Source organism: Ammospiza nelsoni, chromosome 3 (genome assembly GCF_027579445.1).
Source record: "Ammospiza nelsoni isolate bAmmNel1 chromosome 3, bAmmNel1.pri, whole genome shotgun sequence".
NCBI lineage: Eukaryota > Metazoa > Chordata > Aves > Passeriformes > Passerellidae > Ammospiza > Ammospiza nelsoni.
Window position 1 is genome coordinate 84,382,404 of NC_080635.1, and position 11,591 is coordinate 84,393,994.

Below are 11,591 nucleotides of genomic sequence, written 5' to 3' on the forward strand. Positions count from 1 at the left end.
AGGCCTTCTGTGGCAAAAGAGTGGGATGACTTTTCATTAGAGGTGAAAAGCCAATCGAGCTGGGTGATAGCTGGTTGCCTGTGAAACGAATCTAAGTTCACTCTTAATTCTTCTCCAAGGAAAACCTACAAACCCTCATGAAGTGAATTAAGAGCTATTTAAAGGAGGTACAGCTCCTTTAAAAAAGAATACAATCTCTACGAGTGGATAAATATTGACTTTTCCCAACTGCATTGTGGGCCCTCAAGCAGCCATCAACAAAGAGTGCGTTAAAGATGCTGTCTTGTGGCATATTGTTCCATGAGTCAGTCTACTATCCCACTCGAGAGAAAGGGGATGCATCTGCCAATGCAAGTCCAATCATTTAAGGATATAAACTCCTCATTTTCCCTTATACACTTAGGTCTTAATACTTGCTCCCAAATAGTTTACATTTAATAGTTTTTTTCCTGGTTTGGGGGGCTGCAAAGCTGATTTGCTTGTCTAACTCAAGCCCAGAACAACCATGGGATGCCTGAATGGAATCATGGAATCATGGAATCACAAAGTGGCTGAGGTTGGAAGGGATGTGTGGAGGTCACCTGGTGCAAGCTCCCTGCTCAAGCAGGGCCACACAGAACCAGTTGTTGAGGACCACATCCACAGGGTTTTTGACTGTCTCCAAGGAGGAAGGGCCCCACAGCCTCTTCAGGACACCTATGCTTTCACAATAAAAGTAGATTTGTGTACTGCTGCATTATGCTGCTCTTAATAAATTAGGTAGAGTTTCCCAGAGCAGTTTATTGACAGCATTTTTAAAACATATGAGTCAGATGAGAGAACAGCCAATGAATGCATCTGAAGAGAAATGTGTAACTGTAAACAAAAGCAAATCAATACAAGTGTTTAGACTAGCTCTCCACTGCACAAAGAATAATAAAAAAATGAGACACTATTTCTCCTTTTTGGTGCTAGCCATTCTAGTGGTTTAAAACTAAGTTCTCAACAAAGCAACTTTTGCTTGTTCACAAAAACCCCAAAAACCTAATCACGTTTATCAATAGTAGTGAAAAGCAAAGAAAACAAGTTAAATATGCAAAGTACACTTAAGAACTCAGATACTACTATAATCTGTCTTCTTTGTATCCTCTCAAAACAGCAACAGAAAAGCAGGCTCTCATGTAATTTCTGATATTTTATTTTTCTTCACAGCAAAAGATCCTAATCTGATCCATTTGCAATTTACTTCAATGCTTTACATAACATTTTGTCTTAACAAGGAAGTTAATTTGCAACAGCTGTATGTTGAGTAGTTTGGACAACTCAGAATTAATAGAAACTGCATTGTAAACATCTTGAAAAAAATCTCTGTAAGTATTTCCACTTTTTTTTTTAATTGAAGGATATTCTTTTTGAAAAAGTGTTATATGCATCTTTGAGGCAAAATTGCTGCTATGCAAGATAAGTAGGTGTTTTCTTAGCAATCAAAGCAGGTAATATCTCCAGTGGAAATGAGACAATGTTCTGACACTTGGAGAGGCACATACACACACAAGAACATGAATACAGCCAATAACTCCTCCAGAACAGTTCCCTTTTCAGCAAGTCCCCAGATGGCTCTGATAGAAAGCACAACAAACCAACCCATCATTTGGCTCTGCTAGACATCCTGCAGTAACAGGAAAATACCAAATTAACTGTGACAGGGAGGCCCCAATACCACAGAATGGGATGAAGCTTGAATAGAAATATGGCAAAAACCACCAGATAAACAGGTTCTCTTCAGAAAAAAAGAATACTAACACGAAAACAAACCAAGAAGCAGTGGTGTCAATGTCCACTGTAACAAAAGCACCAAGTTTCATACAAGCTCCTCACTGCCAGGTAATAAAACACACACAAGGTTTCCTATCTGTAAGCAGTCCCTAAAGTGCCTCTTCAATTCAAGTCCCAAATAATCCATATATCTTCCATGGAAGTCCCAGGTCTCCTAAAGCAGTGAATTTTTGTTTGGGTTCCCATAGCTCTCTTCAAACATCCCACACCCCTATGAACAGTGTGCCAAGCTCTGTGCCTCAGTCATACAACACTGACATATACATAGAATTACTCTGTACATTTTCACAGATGTATGTTCTACAGAGCTAATATTTTAATTTATGTTGGAATTTCCTGTAAATCACATTGTCAAGCTCCCCATAACAACAGTTGAATAGCTTCAAAAGTTTCACATCCTACTTTTTTGACCTACACTGGCACTCTGTTAACCTAAAAATTTCATTACTTAAGATGACTGCAGTCATTCCCAGGAGACAAAAAATGAGATTCATGGACATTCTCCTGCATAGCTAGAATAGCTTGGTGTTGCTTCCTTCCTGGTTAATTTTTTTTTTATTTAAACAATTCCCTCTGATAAAGGCACCACATAACAGAGTAGGAAACTACATTTCAGTAATCAGAAGACATATTAAAAAAAGTTTATATGTTGTTTAAAAAAGTGCACAAGCCACACAACTTGTTTTGTCATAACCAAAAGTTTCACATTTTTCTGTGTATATCAATTGGTTTAACAATTTTTTAAAATTTTTGCTTAGTAAATAAATAATTCTTCATTCTCTGATGAAATCTTTAAAAGGCAATGGGTACTACCACCTCTTATACACAAATGTCATTTTATAGAAAGTCCGGTGAGATCCAGAAAATCCAGCCATGAGGTGAGGGAACACAGCTGGGCACTGGCATGACCAGTAACAGCTGGAGCAGGGGGCCCTGGGCAGAGCCAGAATGGGTCTCCTGCCTCCCTGGGCAGGGGGCCAAGAAGGCCTATTACCTTTTCCTTTCTTAAGGATATGGTTTTAGGATGCTGCAGTTGCAAGCTGCTAAGACAGAGTGGCCATGAACTTCCAGAACATTTAAACACAGCTAGCATACTCAGTCCTTCATTTGTGATAGTACCTTTTAAACTATCAACTTTTCACCACCCTTTCAGCATAATTCCCTCTGTAAACAAAAATGTGTACCAAAATATAATCCTAAATCCCAAAAGATCCCTAATACCTGTAAAATAAACATGTTCCATAACTTGCTCACTGGAATCTCTTCATTTACCTCCCATTCTCTCCATGAAATGTCAGCGGAGCTCATACTGAGCTCCAAACCCATCCTTTTGGAGGGAAGGAGATTCATGTCCCTTTTAGGCTTCAGCCATCAGGCCTATCTAATCACTGCTCAATCTTCTTATCTGTGGCACTTTTCCTGTTCAGAAAGTGTTTTTTCCCTCAGTAAAATAATGGCAAGTTATCTTACAGAATTATCCCAGATATATGAAGTATTTTAGGATGTAAAATTTATAAATGTGCCAAATATATTTTCCTGTGTATTTTCTTCAACAAAAATTGATGTTAAGTCACAACATTACACATTAATATTCTTATTTTTTATAAAAATCTATAAGAATAAGCAGTTTTAGGAATTTTATGAATGATGCAAGAAAAGTCTCAGGCTTCAATTTGCAAGGAATTTCTGTGCTGTCATACCTCAGATTTAAGCATGTGACTGGAAATTAAATCCTTAAGCTCCGTACTTAGTGATCTAGGCTCTTTATTCAGTGAGTCAAAAATTAGGCAAGTCTCAGCAATCCTCCTAATACCTAGACACTTCCAAACACAGAGGCATGTCTGAAGCTCTCCTCTCCCTTAGTGTGGTCTTATTCCTGTGTTAGGGATTCGCAGCCTGGACCTGTTCCTGCATTTGGGTGCTTTTGGATGTGTCTTTTATGTAATACAACTACTTCTTAACACACTGTTATGGTTTTGGCCAGGCAAATCCAGAGCCCCCATGAGTACACCTTCTTCTTGGTGTCTGCTGTGAGATGTGACCAGGAATAAGGAAAGCAGGCTCCAGCTTAAACATAAAGAAAAGTTTATTAACTAAACTACACACAAACAATTACTAAACTACACACAAAAGAAAAAAAAGAAAACACAAGGAAAATGAAAACCTCACAAAAAACACTCTCCCCCTCCTCCCACCTAAATTCCCAATACAATACATCCTCCAAAATCACCAGTTCTGGGTCCAACACCACCCTTTAGATTGCTCAAACTTTCAGTTCCTCAAGAGGAGAGGGAGTCCTTCCGTGTGTCGTGGTGGCCTCTTCCGTCCTTGTTCCGGTGCTCTCACCACCGAACAGGGATCAGGGCTGCTTCCAGGGCTGTCTTTTTAAGGATGCTTTGTCCAGTTCCAGAAAAGCACAGTATGTCACCTTTGGGACATCTGTCCCCCCCCATATTTTATATACCCCCTGGGGCCGAGGGGTACCCACACTGAATCTTCTTTGGCTCTGGGACATTTTTCCCCCTGGACTCAGTCTCTGTATCACACAGAAACATGGCTCTGTCCATGGCTACACAAAAGAGTCCAGCATAAAGTGCCACTCCATCTTCTCCATTCTTTCAACATCTCTCACTCTCTCTCTCTCTGGTCCAGACCCCCATCACTCGTTCATTTCCTTCGTCCTCCTCCACTCTTATCACTCGTCTAGGAAGGGTTAATGTTCTGTAAGGTTTTCATTGTCCAAAAAGGGTTAAAAACTCCTCCAGGTGGCTGGACTCCTGGCTGCACCCCCCCCCCCCCCCATCTCCTCAGCTGGGCTGCCTGCTGCCAGCACATGTTTACTGAGTTTCAAGATAACGACACAGGCTGCACTCTCTCTCTCTCTCTCTCTCTCTCTCTCTCTCCAAGGCGGGGGGGGGGGGGGGGGGGGAAAGGCTGCCCGATGTCTCTTGGGGCTCCTCCACCCTTCCATCCTCCAGGGCCTCCTCACCCCCATCTCTGTCCAGGCCCAGGCCTACCGCAGGGCTGCCCCTCCCCCACCCAGCAGCAGCGGCTGGATGGGGGAAGGGAGATCCAACCTCCGTCCCTCGAAGTCCCAAGAGAGCCTCCCAGGCCCGAAGCTCTGCTTTTAACCCCTGGGTGTTCTCGGAGATGTGTCCAAACCCCACTGGCTACACCAGGTGCCAATATCAAAATCCAAGCACCCATTGGTTTGACCACAACATCCCAGAATTCCCACTTCTTCCTGGTCAAACCACCACACAGACAGAGGAGCCTTCTCTGCAGCTTGAAGAAGAATAAGACACATCTCTCATCTCTTGCAAATGGGCTGCAGTCAATGAGCTGAGAGCTTTCATTACCCTTGACAAAGTTCTGTTATCATGTAATTCACAGTAAAAGACTGACTGGGCCAGGAGGAGACTAAGACTGAGGTTTGATAGTGAGGGCTTGCAATTGCTTTCTGTGTTATCACTAGTTCTGAACAGCTTGTGGATTAAAGAGCCATTTGTCACTGAACATTGCTTTATTCAATAGTAAAAAGCCTATACTGTATTAATGTCAACATCTTGATTGACTTCCAAACAGTTTAATGTAAATTTCTCTTATTGCCACAATAAATACCTTGCTGTGAGTAGGTAGATATTTTTCTCCTACTCATATTTTAGAATTTTAGAGTACCACTGCTACTCAGAATTTTAGAGTACCACTACTACTAATGAAGATCTCAGGATCTTCATTAAGTCTTCTCTATGACTTCTCAAAGCAATCATTTAAAAGATACATGTCAAAATCTGAGCTGGAGCTTTGTGTCAAAAATGATACATTTTTATTTGTTCCTGAAATTTCATGCTATCCATTTGCTTGAAAACTCATGCAATTGACTTGAGAAAATACTATAAAAAATGTGATCTTTACTTAAGATTTCATCACTGCTTTATATTTGAATTTTTCAACAACTAATTTTCCACCTACAAAACATAACCTGCCACTATCATAGTAATTTAAAAAGCATATCTATTTCTGATAGTGTAAATACCATCAATACCTTTTTTCTTTACATCTTTGCAGAAATATGGTAGTGTCCTTTTTTTCACTCCATGAAAATAGAGAATGAAAATGGGGCTTATTAATGATTTGTGCACTCATCTGTTTGTTACAGAATCATTTGAGAAATTAAGATAATTCAAGAGACTTTGGAACCAATATTTTCAAAGAATAATTAAATAAAAATCCAGAAAATCAGAAATGTAGCCCATAATTTCTATGTATTGCCCTGTAATAAAAACACTTAACAACCTATAAATCATCTTGAGTGCCACATTTACTGAGTTATCTTAATGATATTTGCCAAGATGGTATTTCAATATACTTCTTAGTATATAATAATATTCCCACATGGGGATAATTTACAACTACTCAAAGCAAATATAAGTACACCATCATCGCAGGCAACACTCTAACATGGAAAATAGTACCAAAAGACAATGAGTCTAGATAATAGTAGATGGAAAAACAAACAAGTATATTTCCTGCAGGTGTTCTCTTTTCCACAGAATGAGAAATTAATTGAAGGCGTCATACTTGAGTCTCACCCAGCTTTGTGTCAAAAAGCCTGACAGTGTCACCACATCTCAATTCTCTCACTGCAACAAAACCTCTGAAAGCTGAACTGCAAAATAGATGCAATTACCCTGGTGAATGTGTCCAATTTTCTGTACCAGCTTTCATTCAAGATGAACAGAAGATTCACTCAGTCTCAACAAGCTACAAAGGAGGTCTGCAATATGACAGAAAACAACAGAAATACATTCAGAAGCAGACAGTGATTTCTGTGGAGGAAGAAGTGTAAAAGCTTGCACACAACTAAAGAGCGTAAAGGTTACCAAAGACTTTTCAGAATATATTAAAAGAAACTTCAGTATGAACAAAGAAAAGTAGAAGCCATATCCCAGTGGAACATAATATGTGTTTCTTTCAGTTCTTAATGAATATTAATGGAATATAGGAATACGATTCTTTGACATTAGAATATTTTCAGTGTTGAGACTTTGTTTGAAAGTAAAATTATTTATTCACCTAAAAGTTTATTCTGGACCCACTGAAATTACTGTTGAAATTACCGTGGTCTCCATGGGTATGGCTTGCAAGTAATCAACAAAAATTTTGGTCCTCAAACCACACTTATGGATAAATCATGGAATACTCATTCCAAGAATCTTTGAATTTCTGTTTAAAGCAGTCACGACTCTCCATCCCCAAGACTATGACCTGCTAATACACAGTTTTTTATTGCATTTCCTTCTCCGTCAGCTCTCCATCCCTCCCTTCTTGGGTCTACTTGGTACTATCTGACAGACGGTAAAAAGGAGATGACAATCACATGAGGAACGCTGAATAACAGAGCAGAATGCCCATACAGCCTCAGGTGTCTCCCAGTTCATTCCACGACAAAAGGGTCTGTCAGAGGATATTTTGATGTGCTGGAAGAAACAGTACACCAGAACTGGAGCAAGGAACAGACACCTTCACTGAGTAGGACTGTGTTGTGGTTTGAGGCTGGCCAGATGTCAGGCACCCATGGAAACCTCTCTACAAGCCACTCACTCCCCTATACATCTAGATAGAGGGAGAAAATATGACAAAGGCTTTATGAGTTGAGATAATGACTGAGAGAAAACACTTATCAATTACCATCAAGGGCAAAAGAGCCTCAACTTAGCCATATTAAGTGAATTTATTACTAGCAAAATCAAAGCAGGGCACTGAGAAGTAAAATAAGCCCTTAAAAACACCTTTCTCCCTGACAGCCTCTCCCTCCTTCCCACCGACAGCACAGGGAGATGGGGAGTAGAGGTTTTGGTCAGTTTACCATTTATCACACGTGCTTTCTGTCACAGCTAAGGGAGAGAGCCTTCCCTGCTGCTCCGTGGGGTCCCTCCCACAAGAGACAGCTCTCCTCAAACTTCTCTGATGTGGCTCCATCTCATGAACAGCAGTCCTGCCAAAACTGCTGCAATGCGAGTCCCTCCCACAGGCTCACAGCCCTCCCAAAACTGCTGCAGTGTGGGTCACTCTTCCATGGAGTGCAGTCCTCCAAGGACAGGCTGCTCCAGCCTGGAACCAAGGGCCCTCTTTCCATGGGTCTCCCATTGGATCACAGCCTCCTCCAGGCATCCACCCACTCCGGCATGGGCACCTCCCCCACGGGCTGAGGGTGGATCTCTGCATTCCCTGTGGATCCCCACGGGCTGAGGGTGGATCTCTGCATTCCCTGTGGATCCCCAGGGGCTGAGGGTGGATCTCTGCATTCCCTGTGGATCCCCACGGGCTGAGGGTGGATCTCTGCATTCCCTGTGGATCCCCACGGGCTGAGGGTGGATCTCTGCATTCCCTGTGGATCCCCAGGGGCTGAGGGTGGATCTCTGCATTCCCTGTGGATCCCCAGGGGCTGAGGGTGGATCTCTGCATTCCCTGTGGATCCCCACGGGCTGAGGGTGGATCTCTGTGTTTCCTGTGGATCTCCATAGGCTGCACGTGGAACTCTGCATTCCCTGTGGATCACCATGGGCTGAAGGGGCACAGCTGCCTCACCATGGTCTCACCACAGCCTGCAGAGGAATCTCAGCTCTGGAGCTTGAACCATCTCCTCCCTCTCCTGCTGCATTGATCTTGGTGTCTGCACAGTTGTTCTGCTCACAATTTCTCAGTCCTACTCTGTCAGGAATTAAAACCACACCACCAACTTTGTTTTGATTTTCTTCTTAACGTGTCATCACAGAGGCATTACCAACATCTCTGGTTGGCCCAGCTTTGCCCAGCAGCATGCCCATCCTCAGAGCCATCAAGGATTGGCTCTGCTGGACATGGTGGAAGCTTCTCACAGAAGCCACCTCTGTGGTACCCCCCATTACCAAGAGCCAGGCCGTGTAAAACCAACACAGATTGCTATTACTGAACAGCTGGGAGATCCCCTGTTCTGAATGGAAATGGGAATATGGACAGAGAAGTGCACAGGTATAGAGGTTATTCTCACATGGAACACACCAGCAAATAGGAAGCACAGAATCATAAGACCCTCAGACAACGCCATTTCCTTTTAGACAGCAAAAAGTTTTAATTTATTTCTATGGAGCAATGAGATACTAGAAAGCTTAAATTACTCAAGAGTCCATGGGAATTAAGACCTCAACCAGACGAAATCAACAAAAAGTAAATAAATTTTATTCTCTCCATGTTGTTTCCATGAAATACTGATGACTTTAATTTGGTTTCTTCCCGTGTTTCTCCTTTGCATAAGCCTTGAATAAACCTTTCTTGTGACCTTTCATGCTACAATTTTCTGGCCCAGAAGTCATAAGTCTTGCCTCTGTGTTCACTTTCAATGATTGTTCTTCACACATGTTAACAGGGTTTTTTTATAATAATAATAGTAATAATAATAAAAAAAACACACTGACTATATTATTTTCACAGAAAGGTGATTTCTGGGGAGGAAAATGTATCTAACTGTCTCATGTAGGGATTCCTATATAGGAATTCCTATATTCCTATATATCCCTACATTCCTAAATTCCTATATAGGTTGGTTTGACCCAATCTATAGAGTAAAGAATACTTGCATATCCATGCAAAAATCCATTAGCATTAGCAGAAAATACATCAATGACTACTAAACAACAGAAAATGCCATTATTAAAATAGGAAGTGTAATAAATGCAGTGGTAGAACAGAAGCACCTCACAGGAAATCTATATACTCAATACTATATTCACCAGTCCATGTGATTGAAATCACATCATAATTTGTATAATTTAAATGGCTCTTCAAATCATCACAGAGAGAAACACCTTGAACATGACATGCTTTTGCCCACAGTCAGTCAACCACCCGAAACTCTTAATAGCAGCTATCCCTTCCTGAATTACATAAAGACAACACTATAAATCAAAACCACAAATGATAAGGATAGAAGCATTAAATAAATGGAACATCTACCCATCTCCATTACAGAATCTGCACAGGAAGGAAACAGAAAAACATGATGAAATGCATACAATTTAGAAGAAGACTCCTTTCATACTATTGCTGCTAAAGTAACAGCTTCTTCACTGAAAACCCCAAAGAGAAAATTGTGACAACAATATTTACTACTATATTTTTCTCAAAAGCCAGTATTTCTAAATCTAACATAGAGAATACATCTCTAAAATAAATCTAACATAGAGAATACATGATGGACCAATGGGACTAGAAAGATGAAAAGAAAGCCCTAGATGTTTGTAAACTGAGTGTATGGGTGGTTCCAACAGCACATTCTATCAATTTAAATTCCCAGATTAGATAAAACTTGAGGAAGCATATATAAATTCTGTGTATCACACAAAAGAACACTCTATGACTTGCTTTGTAATACCTGGTTGGCTCTGATAAAGGAATTCAGTGTCAGCAAGTGCAAATCACATCTCTTTCATAGCATGTTATAAAAATGTATGTTGCAAGCAGCCTCTCCCCTCATAGGCTACAGATACCAAATTGCATCCCAGTGCAATTTGCCTATTTGTGCAGTTTTGCTAGTGCTGGCAGTAAACCAAAAATTCCTCTTCTGAAAAAAATTCCAAAACTAATCTTAATCAAGCTTAATCAATTCTGTGAGAATAAAAACTGATTAACCCTTTGGTGCCCAGCTGACCTTTGGTTTAGAAGAAACACAAAAAAAGAGAGAGTGAGCAGAGATTTGACAAAGGATATGGATGGACACAGATCCTCTTGGGTATAGGCAACTGTGCTTTCACAAAAATAAGTAACTGTGCCCAATATTTAATGCAATGTAACTCTGTGTACCATACAATCACAGCAGTCTTGTTGCTGTCTTTTGATATCATGCATTATTACCTAAGTTCCTATATGCTGTTCAGCAAGAACCTTTGCAAATAAGTGTTCTGTTCTTTCCTTTGTGAGACCTGAAATTATTCACACTTCTTCCTGGTAAATAAGGAGAGTAGCCTGACCTGAGAATTCAGGAGAAAGTGATTTCCAGCACCATCTTGATTTTGCTTGCTTATCAGCTTCAATGCCCTCAAACTAGATGCAACTTCATTCACAAATGACAACAGATGACTTTTTTTTTTTTTTTTTTTTTTTAATGCAGGTGAAGAAGCCAGACACAAGAATGCAGGTACACTTAGCACCCATTTGCTTCACAAGGAAGATATGGGAAATAGGAACATTCCCCATGTAAGCCCCTCCTAAACTCTTCTGAGATTCAGTGAGGTACCTTTAATCCCATTTTTAAAATGGTTAGCATGGTAGTAGAGAGAGTCTAACCCAGAACTTGTTCTGCCATCTGTTCTCTGCAAGTCTGACACATAGTTCTGCTCTTGCTAGCAAAAGAACTTGTCCCTGGATTGCCATTATCCATTTACAACTCTGATATCATAGTATCAATTGCAGGAACGTCTAATACAACAAATAAAACTGTCCCCTCCTTTTATGGAAGAGGGAAAAGTACATCATGGCCTTTGTAAAGAATTAAGAAAGAGTGCTTTAGAAGTCAATGAAATTTAATCAACATTGGAATTCTAGTAAATAGCCAGGGATTCAGTTTTATGTTCTTTGTCTGATTCTGTATTCCAATGTCTTTTGGAAGCTAATTGTAGCAGAAAAAGATTATATTCTTGCTTGCCTTTTATGAAATTAATCCATTTTAATCCAGGTGCTAAGAATGAGATTAGCTCAAGGCTTGCATAAACAAAATATTTCTTCAAATACCGATGAAA

At 40.4% G+C, this 11,591-nt stretch overlaps 1 long non-coding RNA gene across 1 annotated transcript; it reads right to left on the reverse strand.

Moving 5' to 3' along the window:
* Positions 1-3,883: 3,883 nt before the first annotated feature.
* LOC132071850 (uncharacterized) lies at positions 3,884-4,888 on the reverse strand. The gene is made up of 2 exons (XR_009418215.1): positions 4,805-4,888; positions 3,884-4,518 (listed from the first exon to the last, which is right to left on the reverse strand). It is a non-coding gene; the product is annotated as an uncharacterized LOC132071850 (long non-coding RNA).
* Between the last annotated feature and the right edge of the window lie 6,703 nt (positions 4,889-11,591).